This window comes from Odocoileus virginianus, chromosome 19 (assembly GCF_023699985.2).
Source record: "Odocoileus virginianus isolate 20LAN1187 ecotype Illinois chromosome 19, Ovbor_1.2, whole genome shotgun sequence".
Classification (NCBI taxonomy): domain Eukaryota; kingdom Metazoa; phylum Chordata; class Mammalia; order Artiodactyla; family Cervidae; genus Odocoileus; species Odocoileus virginianus.
In genome coordinates, this window is record NC_069692.1 from 12,876,673 (window position 1) to 12,896,362 (window position 19,690).

The 19,690-nt window shown below is 38.4% G+C and overlaps 1 protein-coding gene across 3 annotated transcripts in view; it reads right to left on the minus strand.

Moving 5' to 3' along the window:
* NKAIN2 (sodium/potassium transporting ATPase interacting 2) overlaps positions 1 to 19,690 on the minus strand; it is a 1,117,882-nt gene that overhangs the window by 161,175 nt on the left and 937,017 nt on the right. The window lies entirely within an intron of this gene.

Here is a 19,690-nt window from a genome sequence, read left to right on the forward strand (position 1 = left end):
AGAAGGGAACGGCTCTCCACTCCAGTATTTTTGCCTGGAGAGTTCCATGGACAGAAGAGCCTAGCAGGCTACAGTCCATGTGGTCACAGAGAGTTGGACACGACTGAAGTGACTAACTCGCATTGCACATTTTAAATGTTAAAACCATACATCAGTTTGGCAAAATTTAACATAATATTGTGGTTAGTGGTAAAATATGTAAGACCTTTACTTAATAAAATAATATATCTTGCCCCTCCATTATTATTTTTAGAAAATCAGGATCTTTTTAATCTTGCCCACTTCCACTAAATATTGATCATAATATTTCTTAGAAAATATCATTAGCAAATTATTGAAGGGTGAAGATAATTAAGTCAATGACTCTTTAGATGAGGTTCAGTCTGTTAGGTGATGTGCAGCTACAAATGGAATGAAGGTAGTCTGTACTATAGCGCTTGAAATCACATACAAAAATGTGGAGCCATCAGTAGCACAGGGACAAATATTGTTTCCCAGGAAGAGAATGGTTAGAAGGAATGTATCAAATACATCTTAGTATTTAACAAGTCAGGAGGGAAGATGATTTCTAACAGAGAGGTTCATTATTTCTCTCAGTGATGAAGCTGCAAGATAATCATAGATGCCAGCTACTCTCACTCCAAAATGAAGTGCTTGATAGGGAATATTAAGGTATGTCCACTTAAACTGAACTTATGAAAGCATTGAACATAACTGATAAGGGAATTTGGGGAGGGGAAAGAGTATTCTTTTAATGTGCCAAGTCACTTCAGTTGTGCCCGACTCTCTGTGACCCTATAGACTGAGCTATGTTATGAGTCTCATCATCTCCATAGAGTGGTGGTAGGGGTGGGGATAATTTCTCTTTTCTTCAAGCCTATTGAGAAAGGCTTCAAAGTGTCCCTGGAACCTGGGAGGTACAACAGACTAGTTTCTGACTCAGGCAAGATACATTTCAAAATAGAGCCTATGACTAGAGCTACCTGTTAAGTGGTCAAACAAAAGGGGTCTATTTTTTATTGCATTAGTTGATTTTTGATGGTGAATCAGTCTAGTATAAATCCCACTTCGTTGTGTTGTGTAGTTATTTTTACACATTGTTGAATTTTGTTGGAAAACATTTTGTTGAGGATATTTGCATCTATATTTGTAAAAGGTATTGATATGTAATTTTCTGTAATGTCTTTGTGTGGCTTTGGCATTAGATTATCACCAACTCATAAAATCAGTTAGGAAGTTTTCCATTTGCTTCTATCTTCCAGAACAGACTGTAGAAAATTGAAATAATTTATTTCTTAAATGCTTGGTAGAATTCACCAGTGAACCCCTCTGGGCCTGGGGCTTTCTGTTTTGAAAAGTTATTAATTGATACAAATATTGAATATACAGATTTATATTGTTTATTTAGTGGACATAGGCCTATTTCTTCTTGTGTGACTTTTGGTAGTTTGTGACTTTAAAGAAATGTGTCTGTTTCGGTCTGTTTCATCTAGATTTTGTCAATTTTGTAGACATGGAGTTCAGCTCTATACTGAAGTCTCTCTTCTCTACTATAGCAGTTAAAATAAAATCTATCTTGCCATTTTTAACAAGTGTCCAGTGCATTTTTTTCTTAACAGCTCTCACATCTATCTCTTACTTGGTTTTCTCTCATTTCACAAAGTACATAATGCACTAGTTTTTTTTTAAGAATAGGTGAATGACTAAGTCTGAAGTGTTTTTACCTTAATTTTGTATTAATTGACTGATATTTTGGCTGGGTATATTCCTTTTTGTTGAAAATCATTTTCTCTCAGAACTGTGTGGACATTTCTCCATTATTTTCTAGTTTCTGTTATTACAGTTAATAAATCTGATATCATTTTGTTCCCTGTAATTTTTTTTATGTAACCTGTTTTCATTCTTTTGTTCTCTTGTGTCTTTTTGTTTCAAAAAGTGAAATAGTTCAAAAACATCAAAAAGTCCAGAAGATAGTCTAAAAAAACCATTATCCTCACCACTCAATTTTGTTAAATCTTATGTTATATTTGCTTTAAGACATTTTAAAATAAAATTTTATACATATAAATGATGCCTCATCTGTAGTCTTCCTAAATATGATTTCCCTCTCTCTCTCCACAGATGATTACTATCTTGATTTTGCTGTTATTCTCATGAAGTTTTTGTAGTTTTACTGAATATTTGCATATTTATTAATAATAGAAAATGCAGGTTTTTTAGGTTTTAAAGTGTTTATGTACTCTGTCATCTATTTTGGTTCCATGTTATATTTTTGAGGTTTATTGATGTAAAAAATCTTTTTAGCTTCAAATTCTGAACTTCAGTAAGACAATATCTTGATGGGTTTCTTTTTTACTTAGTATGTAGAGCATCTGGAGCATCTGGAGGGTCTTTCCATCCAAGAGCCATTTACTTCCATTCTAGAAGTCAGCTACATTATATCTTTAGTGGTTCCCTCTCCTCGACTTTTTCTGTTACTGCAGGAAATTCCTTTCAGACAAATTCCTATCTGTCTTCCAGGATTGATCTCTTACATTCTTATTTTTTCTTTCCTATTGTTCATATCTGACATTTCTCTTTAGTCTCTTGGAGATTTTCTTTACCAAGGCTTCCAAAACTTATAGAACTATATCTTTAATTTTTAATACTTTGAACTTTCAAGAGCTAATTCTTCTCCAGTTATTGATTTTATATAGTTAATATTGTTGAATTGTTTCCTGGCTATAACTTTTCTTATCTTCTGCATACTTATTCTTTTAAATTGTGTTTCCTACATTGTTTTAGATTTATCGAAGTTACTTATTTTTACTAAATAGGTAATCAGATAAATAATATTAACAGTAATTATTAAGGATCTATCATGTGCCCTAGGCAATGTTCCTACCTTCATGAGTGTTAATTTTGCAGTGGGTTAAATGGATAACAAATATATAAACGTATGAAAATATCTATGTAATGATTAATATATGCAGAAATATAAACTCAAAGAAATAGAGTAACAAAGAATTGGGTGCTGGGGAGTAGTGTAATGCAATATTGAATATATTAGTAAGAAAAGATGTCTCATTATTTTGTATTTGACAGGGCTCTGAATGAAGTGTAGGAGTAGAGAGAGCAGGTATGGGAAGAGCATTCCAAGCAGAGGGAAGAGCCAGTGGGGACACCCTGAAGATTTTCTATTATGTCTATTTTTTTTTTCTGACTTTCCTATTTGAGCTGTTCCTTACAACTGTCTCATAAAGGTTCATACCAAAGAGAAACTAAAACTTGATCGGCATTTTGTCATGCATTAGTGGGCTGATCAGCTGGTATCTTTTACTCATGATTACTGGGCACTGCCTTCCAAGTGCTGCGTTTGTAGAGATTGGTATAACTTTGCTCTGGGTCTTCTAATTTACCTGTGGCTACACACCAGACCACAGTCTTCCTGGGTTGAATGGAGAGGAGCTGATGGTTTTGTTATATAATATGCAGGCTTGTTTTCACTATACAGCCTTTAATTTAATGCTCATGTATTCAGAAACTTAGCTTGTACCTCCAGTATTCTCTCCTGGGAAATCTCATGGACAGAGGAGCCTGGTAGGCTATAGTCTACGAGATCGCAAAGAGTCCCATCAGTTCAGTTCAGTTCAGTCGCTCAGTTGTGTCCAACTCTTTGCGACTCCATGAATCACAGCACGCCAGGCCTCCCTGTCCATCACCAACTCCTGGAGTTTACTCAAACTCATGTCCATTGAGTCAGTGATGCCATCCAGCCATTTCATCCTCTGTCATCCCCTTCTCCTTCTGCCCCCAATCCCTCCCAACATCAGGGTCTTTTCCTATGAGTCAACTCTTCACATGAGGTGGCCACAGTATTGGAGTTTCAGCTTCAGTGTCAGTCCTTCCAATGAACACCCAGGACTGATCTCCTTTAGGATGGACTGGTTGGATCTCCTTGCAGTCCAAGGGACTCTCAAGAGTCTTCTCCAACACCACAGTTCAAAAGCATCAATTTTTCGGCACTCAGCTTTCTTCACAAACCAAATCTCACATCCATACATGACCACTGAAAAAACCATAGCCTTGACTAGATGGACCTTTGTTGGAAAAGTAATGTCTCTGCTTTTTCAATATGCTATCTAGGTTGGTCATAACTTTCCTTCCAAGGAGTAAGCGTCTTTTAATTTCATGGCTGCACTCACCATCTGCAGTGACTTAGCAACTAAACAACAGCAACCTGTGCTTCAAAGGTGTAACCTATTCACAGGAGAAGTATGGTTGCATACTAAAGGAAGAGCCTCGGGGCAATCTAACTTCCTCTTGAACAGATTATTCAGTTCTTCCCATTTTCAATCCTGGACCTCACAGACTCCTCCTACTTCTTTTTTTTTTTTTTTTCCATTTATTTTTATTAGTTGGAGGCTAATTACTTTACAACATTGCAGTGGTTTTTGTCATACATTGAAATGAATTAGCCATGGATTTACATGTATTCCCCATCCTGGTCCCCCCTCCCACCTCCTTCTCCACCCCATCCCTCTGGGTCTTCCCAGTGCACCAGGCCCAAGCACTTGTCTCATGCATCCAACCTGGGCTGGTGATCTGTTTCACCCTAGATATACATGTTTCGATGCTGTTCTCTTGAAACATCCCACCCTCGCCTCTAAATCCTGACTTTCCCAAGGGTTCCATGCACACTGGAATCCACTGCATGATCGTAAGTTTTTGGTTTTTCCATTTTTCTAAGTCACTTGCTTATCCTCTGTCTACTTTCTGTCTTCCAAAAACTGTTAACACTTCTTGTCCATTCTCTTTTTACTGTGTGTTTATCATTTTTTTATTCTTTAGTATCACTTGGTGGAGTTTCAGGATGAAATGTAAGGGCATATATTCAACTAGCAATCATTAATTGGATAGTTTCTGGAATTAGCTTATATTCTTATTCATTTTCATGTAGACATTTAAACAAAAGATCTCTGTGTTTATATATGTGTGCCTTATTTTAATCACAAAATATAATTTTCTACTTGTAAAATAGACAACAGAAAGGCCCCCTTGAAATCCCTTTAAGTGCAACAGAAATTCCTGAGGTTTGAAGTGCTGCTCCATGCATAATTGATAGATTATTCAATTCCCATGTTTTGTAATTTTACATTCAAAATTATAAGGAATTTTGAGACAAAGAATGAGTAGCACAAAATAAGGCATAAAATCACAACCAATCCATACAACCAAATTTCCTATAGAGTCACATTGAAAAACATATAAGATAGGTTCAGAATTGTAAGATTCAAAAACTTTTTTTAATTTAAAAAGACTTTAATAATTATATGTTCAGATCAGTATAGTGACAAAAATTTCTATTAGTATATTTATTCATCTTTCTTAGTAACTCTTCAAAAAGTTCAGATTAAAGGACCTCATTACGGTCATGTCATTTTTCAAAATAGCAGGGTCTGATGTGTTGCATGAAAGCTGTTATTAGGCTTATAAAGTTGTTTCTGATGGGGTTGTATGTATTCAGGGCAATGTAAGAAGCCTAATTGCTCAACAAAAAAATAAGCAAGCATTTGATAATTAGAAAAAAATAGGCTGACAAGTAAATAAGAAAATGCTACTAGTAATGTCTAAGAATTTCAACATAAAGCTAAAATTTGCTTTCATAATTTATGGCATTGATGCATAATCTATTCTAATTATAAACAATTGATTCTATATTGCAGAAGTTAGAAGGAGAAGGTAAGAGTGATAAGCTTTGAGTTGTAGTTTAAAAAGCCAGAAATATTTTCTTAGATTTTTGGAATTTTCTTACTTAGTTCTTCTTTTTGAATAATAATATTGAAATTTGATTCTCTCCCTGCTGTAGATTGCTTAGTTAATGTCTGGAAGTCTAGTTATCAGTATAGTTACTAACAAATATTAATTGTTCATATACCATATGCAAAATACTCTACCAGGCCATGACAAACAGAAGAGATATAAAATGCAATCTCTAACATTACAGGGCTCATTTTGGAGGATGAGGTACATGGGGATAAAATATAACAATAAAAGGAATAATTTGATTAAGTGAGAGATGTGGACGGTCTGTGTCTGGGAACTCAGAGGGTGTGTTGCCTGTGGGCTCTGGTGGGACAGACTCTCAGAGATGGGAACGCTAGCTGGGGTCTAAAACAGAATCCAGGTTAGACAGATCCACAACCTGGGGGAAAAAGACCATTTTAGGTACCATAGACCAAGTAATAAAAACTATATAGAGCTAAGAATATTTGTGTATTTAAGGACAAGTAGCCTTATTTGGGGGGTTTCCCAGGTGGCTCAGGGGGTGAAGAATCTGCCTTCAGTGCAGGAGATTCAGGAGACTTGGGTTTGATCCCTGGGTCAGGAAGATTCCCCTGGAGGAGGGTATGGCAGCCTATTCCAGTATTCTTGCCTGGAGAATCTCATGGACAGAGGATCCTGATGGGCTGTGGTCACTGGGGTCGCAAAGAGTTGGAAATGACTGAGTGCAAGCATGAGCCTTATTTTCATGAGGCGAGAGTTTCTAAGAAGTAGTATAAAAGCATTTCAGAAAGATACACTGGAGACAGATTAGGGAGTGACCTAAGTGCCAAACTAAATACCCTGGCTTATTGAAAGACTATTGATCAGGGACAGGACATTGGCGCTATGAAGCATGAACAGAGATATATTACAGTAAACATAATCAAGTCCCCTTCAGGATTGGGGTGGACAGTGCAGGAAACGTGGTAAGACCAGTGCAGGTGTGGTATTAAAAGTAGTCATGATGGAATGATCACATAGATGCTATAAAATCCAAATGCTTCATCTTAATCACCCCACAGTAGTCTGCTGTGTTCCCTAAGAGTCCAGGTAGGTGGGACCAGGGTCACCTCAGAGTAATACTTAAGTGATACTTTAATACTCTCAGAGTCAGAATGGGAAACAGTCTAAATTACATTAAAGCATACTTCTGGTGATGATATTAGAGGAATGCTAAACAAGCACATTTAATGGTATGAAGCAAACTTTAGCAACAACAAAAATATTCTGAAAGGTCAAAATGTTTATATTAATAAAAGTATATATATTTAGACATTAGGGCTAAGAGAAGTAGTTAGGATTGAACCTGTGATTTGAATGGCATCGGTAATTAGCTGAGGATATGGAGTTGGGATAGTGGGAATGGCTATATTTGACACCAAGAATCACTTATTCTCAATGAACTCATTTTTCACAACCAATACACACTGGGTTAAAGTTTAAAAGATCGTCAGAAAGCATGTGTTATATCTCATTGCCAGCATCTACGTGTGGATACTAAGTCATAGGAGACTGAAAAATTCATTCACATTATGATCATTCATTGCTTATTTCCAGCTGGTGAACTGAATATTCTAACCCCAAATATAACTGTTTTCTTCTGTTAATTATACAGTCTGTTTCTTTGTTAACCATACAGTCCATAGAATTCTCTCGGCCAGGATACTAAAGTGGGTAGCCTTTCCCTCCTCCAGGGGATCTTCCCAACTCAGGGATCGAGCCCAGGTCTCCCACATTGCAGGCAGATTCTTTACCAGTTGAGCCACACAAGGGAAACCCAAGAATACTGGAGTGGGTAGCCTATCCCTTCTCTAGCAGATCTTCCTGACCCAGGAATTGAACTGGGGTCTCCTGCATTGCAGGCAGATTCTTTACCAAATGAGCTATCAGGGAAGCCCTTAAATATAGCTGTATTCTATTGTTAATATATGCTGAAATCTATGCAAACCTGCTTATACATATAAAAACCCTATTGCTACATTTATACAGGAATCAGTGAAAGCAAATAATTATTCTTCGAGATTCCAGGAAGAAGGACTTAAGAAAATATGGTTTTGAGAAGATATTCAAAATTACAAACGTACTTTATTAACAAGTTGAATGACTACTGCACACATAGGAATGTAGCCCAGAACATAAGGAAGTTCGTATCAGCCAACTCCAAAATCCAAAGATGTAATTCATCCTACTGTGATAAAGTTAAGTAGATGAAACATCAAACACACATCTGTGCCCCACTTTCTTCTAGAATTCTGGACTATGGGTAACTTTGGTCTTTGGCTGATTATGGATCATAATTCAGTATGATACCATTGGTATTGTTAGCTCCAGTTCCCGGCTCCTGTCTTTAGTTATTCAAGGACAGATTAAGAATATGTTCCTGTGAGCATGAAAAACAACAAACACTGCTCTAAAATCAAGTGAGGAAAATCTGGTATTTGGATTTCTAATACAGAATATTATATATTTTCATTGTTTCTTGCCTGAAAACAGGTTTCTCATGTCTATGTTGTAATAAAGGCCATTATTTCACTTTTCTAAATCTTATTCTAATTGCCACCTTGGTCCAGATAAATGTTTTATGTTATCCCACAACTGGTCTGCACCCTCTGCATTGTGAGCATTGTTGCAAAAATTACATTTTAATGAAATCCTCCTCAGTACTTCCTTTTAGGGATTCCCTGCCAGTAAAGAATCTGCCTGCAATTCAGGAGACCCCAGTTCGATTCCTGGGTCCGGAAGATCCCCTGGAGAAGGGAACAGCTACCTAGTATTCTAGCCTGGAGAATTCCATGGACTGTATAGTCCATGGGGTTGTAAAGAGTTGGACACGACTGAGCGACTTTCACTCACTTGTTAACATCCTGCACTTACCTCTGCATCTTTTCCCTTTTAAATTATTTTTTTTATTAGATTGTAGTTGCTTTACAATATTGTGTTAGTTTCTATTGAACAACAGAATGAATGAGCCATACATATATCCCCTCTCTTTTGGACTTCCTTCCCATTGTGAATCACAGTGAATTATGTAGAGTTCCCTGTGTTATACTGTATGTTCTTGTTAGTTATCTATTTTACACATAGTATCAATAGTGTATTTAAATTATTTGGGCTACCCCTTCTAACAGCTTTTCTTGATTAATTCCTTTCCTTTTTCAAGATCATAATGTTATACTTGCTCTGTGTGTGTGTGTGTGTATATATATATATATATATGTATATATATATATATGTATATATATATATGATGAACAAAATTATCTTGGCCCATTGTTTTCTTCTTGTGGGTAAAGGGGTATGTTAAGCCCCAATATAGTCGCTGCTCCTGCTCAAGAAAGGCATATTAACTCTTAGCTAGAGAGGAAAGTCTGCACTTGGAATGTGAAGAATTTCGTTTCAAGGTAATCCTTGTATGTTGTGAAAGAGCTATAAAGAAAGAAGAGAGGGAGGGAGAGGAAAGGAAAAGATTGCAAGGAAAAGAAAGAAAGAATTCAATAAGGAAGCTGCCATGCAATGTTAAAGTTAAATTGAACCTCCAGGCTCAGAATTCTTGATTATTTTTTTACTTCCAAAGTTAGGACTTATCAGCAATGAATGGGATCTAAGTTTGGCAAAATGAGTCTTGTCTCTTTCACACCCTTCCTAACAGATGCTAGAGGCAGAATTTTCTCAGCTGGTTACAATAATGAAAGATCAACTTCTCACTGACTTTATAGTTTTCGATGTACTGAAACCTCTTCAGGCAGCCTTTCCTGCTGTTTTCTCACTTTCTCGTTTGTTCCCTCCCTGCAGGTATCTTTCCCCATTTTGTGAGTGTTCCTTTCCCGTCTAAGAGCTTTGAAAAGTGATCTGCATTCACTCTAGGGGATCAGAGAGGCAAAGAACGGGTTAGCTATTTCAAGAGATGTCACTGCCATTTTGGCACTCATCTGAAGGCCACCATTTTCTTTGTTTTAAAAGCACTTGTATGTGGATTTTTAATTGGCACAGAGGCTGATGATACTGAAGGCTTGGTGACATTCAGCAACACTGAAATGTCTTGTTCAGCGGTTCCCCACCATCACTGGCCATCATTATCTCACCTAGAGGTACAGTCCACCCCCAGTATTTACACCACCATTTTCCCAAAGTTGGAAATGCTGGCTTGGATAGTATCTATGCTTGCCTCCAAAGATTTTAACTTATCAATGGAATTGAATTGGGAGGACAGTCACATTTTGATCCACAGTTCAAAGTGTCTCTTAGTTAAATTTGTTACCAGAAATGCTAATAAAGTTTTATATCCTTTCCTTTCTTCATTAATTCTCTGGGAGAGAATAATTTATGGGAATATGACCAAAGAATGGTAGCAAGATGGAGAGGAGCCAAGCGCTAATGTTATTGATGCTTAAGTTTATGTAGTCATTTTTTCAGTTACTGAGAAGGACCATAACTAGAAATGAAATGAAATACTAATGAATATAAAATTTGTAAAATCTTTGTAAATCTGTTCATTTCAAATATATCTCCTAGTTCATTATAAATTCTTCAGCTTATTAAGTTTGAGAAAATATATATGCTGCAGAAAGAAAGGAAAACTATGGATTTATTACATAGTATATGCCTCAACAACATTTAGAAGTAGAGATTACCATCTTTATTTAACAGAAGAAAAAAATGAGGCCTGGAGGGCACATATAAATGCATGAAGTTATGTTTATGAAAGATGAAAGTAGGTTTCAAATCTATTTTTGTCCAACTTCATGCCTTACCCCTGGACCTTTCTGCCTCTGAAAGAAATTCTTTTTACCACCAAATCAGTCATTGCCAAAACACCATATTTGGTACTCTTTAGGAGAAAGTTGTAGAGTAAAAAACGGTGGACTCATTCATACCATTTATTGAAAAAACTTCTAAATGCTGTTCCGAAACCTACACAGCGCTATAAAAGACCTTGACATCTCCTCTTAGGTGGTTTGCCAACACTGATCCAAAATTCATTGTCCCCTGCATTTACAGTAGAGGTATATTAGCCATGCATTTGGCTGAAGAAGCTTTTAAAGATATTTTAGTTGTACTTTATTCGCATGAGAGAATTTTTTTTAAGTGGTAAGATTTGTCTCTTGTCTTGTTTTACCCCAGCAAGTACATAGATCAATACCGCTTAGAATTTGTGGAGACAAATATAAATAAACCTCTAAGTCTAAATAAAACACCTCTTAAGTATATGTACCTATTTTCTTTGGATGGCTTCCAAAGAGCTCTTTGCAGCTTTTGTAATGCACAAGACCAAGAGGCTACTGGTGGAAAAGTCACTGTCTAGAAGAAAACACGGAGAAACAGAAAAATGCTCATCATTACTTTTCTATAGAGAAGCATGTGGTTCCTTACTCTCCTTTACAAGGAGGGGGTATCCTTCCCAGGAGTATGAGAAAACATAGAAGTGGAAGTTGGGGACACAAATATGAGGAAAGAAATGATTCAGTAATTTTGTTGCAGAGGTGAAAAGATGAGGGTGAAGTGAGATGGTGGACAAGAGAGAAGTTCGTTCCGGAAATAGTGCTGATATTGCCACAGCATCAGTCACAACCTAGTCCTTATTTAGAAGATGTGCTTCCTTCCAACTCATTCTTTTCCTTCACTCTCCTACAGAAAGCTGTCATTCTCCATCAAATGTTCTTTTCTACTTATTGGTGATTCTCTTCTCAGGAGCATCAGAAGTGACTTGAGCAGTCTTGTGAAAAATAACAGTTTAATATTCAAAAGTTCAGATTCATAAACCAAGAGGCAATTTGAATTTACATCATACACATTAGCCTGTCCAATGAGAAAAAGTTGTGTACAATTTTAAGTTATAGGTGGATTTTGTTAAGCTACCTCAATAAAGGAATAATAAAATAACTGCTTTTTTCCTGCAATGGACATAGGGATTACATGACACCCAACCTTCTCATTCGCCTGAGGGATCTTTTGCAGTCTCTTGGTCAGACTGTTTTAGAGTTTGTGTCTGAACTGACAAAAACTACATTCTTTGTCTAAGGTAATTGTAGGGTCTAAAAACAATGTCTTATGAGGCATTTAGAGAGAATTTGGGTTGAATTGTCTGGAAAAGACTAAAAGGGATTCTTATAATTGCCTTCAAATATTTAAAGATATATATATATATATCTTTATATATATATCCCTTTATTTATATATATATAAAGGGATCAGACTCATTTATATTTAACTTCAGGGAGAAGCCAAAAATTCAAGCCAATGAATTTATCTGGGAGGTAGGCAGACAGTGCTCAAAGGATTAGAAGTGCTCTCAAATAGAACGGGTGGTATTGTGAGTAGTGAATCCCTATAGCTATTGGTATCCAAGCAAAGGCTGGGTGTTTCTTCAAGAGTGAGGGTTACACTCAAAACTTACACAATCTCTTCCCTTAAAATGATTCTGTGATTCTGTGAGTAGAGAAAAACTAAAGATCATATATGACATGATTATCTATTACCTAGGTTTATTCAGTACCACTGAAATAGACAGGGAATGTAAACTACAGAGCTTATCACTCAATCTAGTTCATAAGAAATGACTTAGAAAAATAAGCTGTAATTTTAAATCTACAAATGACTAGTTTATGCCCAACTGTTAATAATCTGCCTCTATTGACAACTACTCATTTTAGCTCTTAAATATACTGCACTATGCTGTAGTTGACAATGATTATATATAAATTCTCAGCACCAGGCACTTAGAGAATCTCTTTAGGAGTATCAAAATCACTTAAACACTCTTGTGAAAAGGAGCAATTTTAATCATTTTTCACCAATCAGTGATTGTTCACAGAACCAAGAGAATGGCTTGAATTTACTCAATGAATCTGAAAAGGTCCCTACAAAATTGAAGCAATTTAAGAATTTAACCTTGTTAGAGTATCATAACGGTTACTTGCTGTTATAGAATATAGCTACATGGGTTTTTTTAAATTAAAAATTATTACTGAAAAATGCTCACCAGTATCTGCTCCTTCAGCATGTTGCAATCATTTTACAATAGTGACATAAAGGACCACTGATCACCATGACAGATACCATCATGGTGAAAAAGCCTGAAGTATTGTGAGAATTACCAGAATTCTCAGAGACAGGACATTAACAAAAATGGCACTGACAGACCTGCTCCGTGCATGCTTGCCACGAATATTCAGTGTGTAAATAATGCCCTCTCTCTGAAGCCCGATAAAGCAGAGTACAATAAAGCAAGCTTTGCCTGTAATTAAAGCCCCGCGTGTTTTGCCGGGTTTGTATCTTATCCTTGTGTTCATATTTAAAACAAAATTCTGTTTTTGTCCAACAGATCCCACTAGACAACCATCTTTGCTTTTGCCAAGTTTGTTTTTCCCCTGGGAGAATATATCTTCACAAGTAAGGGCACCAAGTAACACTTCTTTTTGGTGAATCTCTTGGAAATGCATCAGAGAGAATCTGCAAGCACATATTGTGAATTGACCCCTCCTGGCTTTTATAGTGTTTCTGCTTATCAGTATCTAAACATTAATATCCTACACACTCTGAATGATTCCTTGACATTGATAAAACTCTACCACGGAATATCATCATGGAACTTTGTTGATCACTGAGCATGTTTTATTACTTATTATTTTACATTGTCTCTACTGGGATTTCTTCTCTCTGTAAACAGGCTTTAGTCTTCACTAGCTCTTTAAGACCTCCGCCATCAAGCCCACTTACAATGATCGCCCGTGGCCACAGCTGCCCTCATCCCTCCACCATGCCTTCAATAGACTCCCCTGCAGTGAGCGGTGCATCAGAATCACGTGCAGGGCTGGTCGAAACACAGGCTGTAGGCACCACCCCCAGTTTCTGATTGGTAAGTTTGGGGCCAGGCTGAGAATTTACATGGCCTAACACGTTCCCAGGAGAAGGCAATGGCACCCGACTCCAGTACTCTTGCCTGGAAAATCCCATGGACGGAGGAGCCTGGTGGGCTGCAGACCATGGGGTCGGGAGGAGTGGGACACCACTGAAGCGACTTAGCAGCAGCAGCACGTTCCCAGGTGATGCTGATACTGCTGATCCGAGAACTCCGAGACTCAGGGCTCCACCAGCGGGCCTCGTACTGTGGGTCAGTTTTCACAGCTAGAACCATTTAACTCACACGTGTTGATTGTGCCTCGTGCACGTAGGAAGGAATACAGGCTTTTCATTGGTTCAGGATGATGTAAGGCTACAGCAGATTTGACATGGGAAGTAAAGCTGAGTTTTCCAGCTCCCTTACTTCATTCCTTCCTGGCTTCCTTCCTGGACACGCTACTTTTTCTGGGACTAGGACACTTTGATTTCCCTCAGCCAGTTCCTTCTGGAAGCTGAAGATCAGCAGGTGAGTGCACTTCCCATATCTGGGAATCTACCTGCTTGCCTTCTGGACATTTGTGACTCTGTGCTTGCTCTGGCGTTTTTGGCTTGCCCGCACTGATTTCTTTTCATTGCTTTTTGTTGAGACTTGGAAGATTGCCTTTTCTGTGCCGGTAAGGCTGGTGTCCTGGACATAGCATTCCTGGTCCGGATTTTGAATCCCCCAAGCTGCCTTCATTGCTTTTCAGATGTGGGTTTTTTATTCGGTTGAACAACATTGGTTCTCTTTCAGCGACTGCTGCCTAGTCTTTCCCTCTCTTGAGTTCTCATTGTGCTTCCAGTCCTCTCAACTCCAGGCTCCATCTCCCTCACACTCTTAGCTCTGAGAATCAGTGCTGGCTTGGTCTTTTACCTCTACTGCTTTTCTGGTAAGAACATGTGACTTGGCTGGATGGGCACCTCCATGCATGGCTTAGATTCTGGTAAGTAGTTATATTATTTCCTTTTAAAACCTGCATCAAGGAGGAATGTGGGCTTCTGCAATGTGTAGTCTGAGAATCAGTGACTTTCAGCCTGTTAGGGGTGCTTGTTATAAATGCAGAGCCTCAGTCTCTGCCTCAAATGTCTGGAGTTAAGAGCCCATGGTGTAACAAGAAACCCAGGTGGTTTTCATGCTCATTGTGAAGAACTGATGTATGGTATAGCACCAATAGAATGAATTGCCTCCACCTGAGACTAATTGTGACTCTCAACATCACCAATCATGAGTTTTTCCAACTTTATCACACTGATGTAATTTTACAAACCTGTGTTATGGGTGAATTTCCCGCCGACTATGGGAACCCAGGATTCAGTGGAAACCTAGAGTGTCTCACGTTTGTTGTTTCTTGGTATTTCTCTTGCACAAGGACTTTTCTACCAGGTCAGCATACCAAAGGAATATTTGTTAATGCTTGTGGCTATGATGTGATGTGGGCTTGGATGATAGGCAGCCTGAGGGTCCAGGGTGGATGAATACTGTAAATTTTAGGTTCATAAGGTAATGCTGGCTGATAGCAGGTGGCCATCCAAGCATCTCTTGTCAGCAGTTATTATGGAGGAGGTATTGAAGGTGGAACAGGCTGGATGAACCAACTATAACCTAGCGCTTCTGTGTGGATGGAGCCAGCAATACTGGCCTGAATAGTGACCGTGCATGGCCTTGTTGCCAGGAACCCATCCGTGAAGAAGCAGTGTTCCAGGCTAATAAGACAATGTTCAGAGAGTGGCAGAGCCTCAGTCAAGACTGCCTACCTTCAGGATAGGGCTACACCCCAAGAGGGAGAAGTGGCCATGTTAACCTGGAGACCCAGATGAACAAGCCCTTATTCATAAGCAGTGCCATAGAAAGAACATAGGTTCTAGAATCCAGGCTGGGTTTGTGTGAATTTGAGTAACTCTAACCTCGGATGGTCTTCCTAGGCAAATTAAAGTGCATGTCCAAGGTTTAATAGAGGACACAGATATAGTAGATGCTTAATTCAGTGGCCAATACTGTTATGTTTATTATAGAGGAAATCATATTCTCTGTGAGTCTAGGAACCTCAGGGTTACTCCAGGTTCTTTGAATTCTGACCAAACTGGTTGGAGTGTTGGTTGGGTGGCTAGGGTAGTACCTTATTCAGGATCTGAGCAGAAGGTAGCAAGCATGCTCAAAGCAAAAGAACTTAGCTGGGTGTATTGGAGGACTTTTTTCCTTCCCTTTTCCTTTGTAATTTGATGACTATCTTATAGTGTTGTGTTTGGATGCCTTTTTGTGTATATATTGATTATAGATTTTTGATTCATGGTTACAATGAGGTTTCGGCATAGCAGTCTATATGTATATATGTAATTGTTTTAAGTTGCTGATTGCTTAATTTCAGATGCATTCTAAATATTCTTCCTGTGTACTCTCCTCCTTTCATGATTGCTGGTTTTGATATTTTACATTTAATTGTTTTGTGTATCCCTTAACTGCTTATTGTGCATACAAATGATTTTATTACTTTTGTCTTTTGACTTCCCTACTGGTTTTTGTGTGGATGATTTCCTACCTTTACTATAGGTTTGCCTTTACCCACGAATATTCCCATTTTTTAATTTTCTTGTTTCTAGTTGTGACCTTCCTTTTCCACCTAAAGAAGTTCCCATAGCATTTGTTGTGAAGCTGGTTTGGTGGCGCCGAATTCTTTGAGCTTTTGCATGTCTGTAAAGCTTTTGATTTCTCCATCATATCTGAATGGGTGAAATAGTCTTTTTATTATTGGAGTATAATTGCTTTAGAATGTTGTTAGTTTCTGCCATACAACAAAGTGAATCAGCTGTATGTACACATATGTCCCCTCGCTCTTACACTTCCCTCCCAACCCTATCACACATACAGGTCATCACAGAACACTGAGCTGAGCTCCTCGTGCTATACCGCAGATTCCCACTAGCAATCTACTATACATGTAGTAGCGTTTACATGTTAATCCCAGTCTCCCAATGCATCCCATCACCTCTTTTACCTTTGGTATCCATACATTTGTTCTCTACATCTGTCTATTTCTGCTTTGTAAGTAAGATCTACACCAATTTTTTCAGATTCCTCATAAATGCATTAATATGTGATATTTGTTTTTTCTCTTTCTGACTTCAATCTGTGTGACAGTCTGTAGGTCCATCCATATCTGCACAGAAGACCCAGTTTCTTTCCTTTTTATGGCTGAGTTATGTCCCATTGTGTATATGTGCCACATCTTTACCCACTCCTCTCTTGATAGACATTTAGATTGCTTTCGCAGTCTGGCTATTGTAAATAGTGCTGTGGTGAATGTTGAGGTGCATGTGTCTTTGAATTATGCTTTTTTTCTGGGTTTATACCCCGTGGTGGGATTGCTGGGTCACAGAGCAGTTCTATTTGTGGTTTTTAAGGAACCTCCATACTCTTCTCCATTGTGGCTATATCAATTGACATTCCCAGCAACAGGGCAAGAGGGTTCCCTTTTGTCCACACCCTCTCCAGCATTTATTGTTTGTAGACTTTTTGATAATAGCCATTCTGACCAGTGTGAGGTGACATCTCATTGTAGTTTTGATGTGAATTTATCTAATAATTAGTGATGTTGAGCATCTTTTCATGTTTGTTGGCCATCTGTATGTCTCTTTAAAGTTAAAATGTGTGTGCTCAGTCATATCTAACTCTTTGAAATCCCATGGACTGGAGCCCACCAGGCTCCTCTGTCCGTGGAATTTTCCAGGCAAGAATACTGGACTAGAATTCCTCCTCCAGGGAGGAATGCCATTTCCTCCTCCAGGGGATCTTCCAGTCCAGGGATAGAACCTGTGTCTTCTGCATTGGCAGGCAGATTCTTTACCACTGCACCACCTGGGAAACCCTATGTCGTCTTTGGAGAAAAGCTTATTTACACCTTCAGCCCATTTTTTGATTAGATTGTTTGTTTGTTTGTTTATATTGAGCTGCAGGAGCTGTTTGTATATTTTGGAGACTAATCCTTTGTCAGTTGCTTCATTTGCAAATAGATTCTTCCGTTCTGAGGGTTGTCTTTTCATCCTGTTTATGGTTTCCTTTGCAGTGCAAAAGCTTTTAAGTTTAACTAGGTCCCGTTTTCTTTATTTTTTCTTTTTATTCTCATTACTCTAGGAGGTGGATCAGAAAAGATCTTGCTGTGATTTATGTCAAAGAGTGTTCTAGGTTTTCTTCCAAGAGTTTTGTAGTGTCTGGTCTTACATTTAGCTCATCTTGTTTATTTTTGTGTGTGGTTTCAGGGAGTGTTCAAATTTTATTCTTTACATGCGCTATGCAGATTTTCCAGCACCACTGATTAAAAAGACTGTCTTTTCTCCATTGTATGTTCTTGCCTCCTTTATCTGGGTTAATCTCTGTACTTTCTGTCCTGTACTATGTATTTATATTTCTGTTTTTAATGCCAATAACATACTTTCTTGATTACTGTGGTTTTGTAGTATAGTCTGAAGTCAGGAGTCTGATTCCTCCAGCTCCATTTTTCTTTCTGGGTTGTAGGTTTATTACTTCCATCACGTTAAACATATTGTAGCTGTTTCTTATGTCCCGCAGAGCTTTATGGAAGTTCCCTTGTATATTATTTATTGCTTTTCTCTTGTTGCTTTTAAAATTTCTCTGTAACTTTAATTTTTGTCAGTTTGGTTACTAGGTGTCTTAATGTGTTCCTCCTCGGGTTAATCCTTCATGGGATTCTCTGTGCTTCCTGGGTTTGGATGACTGTTTTCTTTCCCATGTTAGGGAAGTTTTCAGCTATTATCTCTTCACATGTTTTCTTAGGCACTTTCTCTCTTGCTTCTCCCTATGGGACTCCTATAATGTAAATGTTAGTACATTGGACATTGTCCCAGAGGTCTCTTGAACTATCCTCAATTCTTTTCATTCCTTTTTCTTCTGTTCCAGTCTGTCTTCCAGCACATTCATTTTTCTGCCTCATTTATTTTTGCCATTAATTCCTTCTGATGTATTTTTCATTTCAGTTATTGTATTTTTCAACTCTATTCTTTATGTTTTATAATTATTAAATACTTTGTGCATCCATTCATTTCCTGGGTTATTGGATTATCTTTTCAATCATTATTCTGAACCCTTTCCCAAGTAAACTGCCTATCTCCATTTCACTTAGATGTTCTTCCAAGGTTTCACCTTGTTCCTTTGTCTGGATCATACTCCTTGCCATCTCATTTTCTTTAAATTTTTATTTGTGTTTTCTTTCTGTGGTAGGTTAGTTACATTCCTCCACCTTGGACAAGTGACCGTCTTAGGGGATTCAGTGAGTCCTAGCAGTGCAGTGCCTCTTGTTACTTAAGAGTTAGGACCAGGGTAGCTTTTGACTTGTATTTACAAACTCAGTTCTGCAGGCTGCAAGATTTTAGCTTTCTGGCCTCTGGTTTCTGCTCCCTCCTGGTGAGTAAGACTAGTCTAAGAGGCTCATGCCAATTTCTTGTTGGGAGGAGCTAGTGCCTGCGCTTTGGTGGGTGGAGCTGGGTCTTGGCCCTCCAGTGGGCAGGCCTATGTTAAGAGGCACCTCTAGAGGTGGCTGTATGTTCAGGAAGTCGTTAGGCAGCTGGTTTGCTGATTGGGGGTGGGGATGGGGGGCAGTGTTCCTGCCCTTTTGGTTTTTGCCTGAGGCTTACCATCACTGAAGCCTATGGCCTGATGGGTGAGGCAAGGTGTTGGTGCTTATGACCCAGGTAAGATGTCTGCCTTCAATGAGAGTTTATATAGATGACATTCGCCAATATCTCCACCACCACCACCAGTGTCCATGTGCCCCGGGTGAGCTACAGCTGCCCCCAGTCTTCCCAGGAGACCCTCCAAGACCAGCAGGTAGGTCTGGCCCAGGCTCCTATGAAGTCACTGCTTTTTCCCTGGGCCAGTACATGTGAGACCTGTGCACGCCTTCCAAGAGTACAATCTATTTTTTCCCTCAGTCCTGTGTAGCTCTTGCACTCAGCCCTGATTGCCCCCAAAACGAGTTGCTCTGGAGGCTTCTCC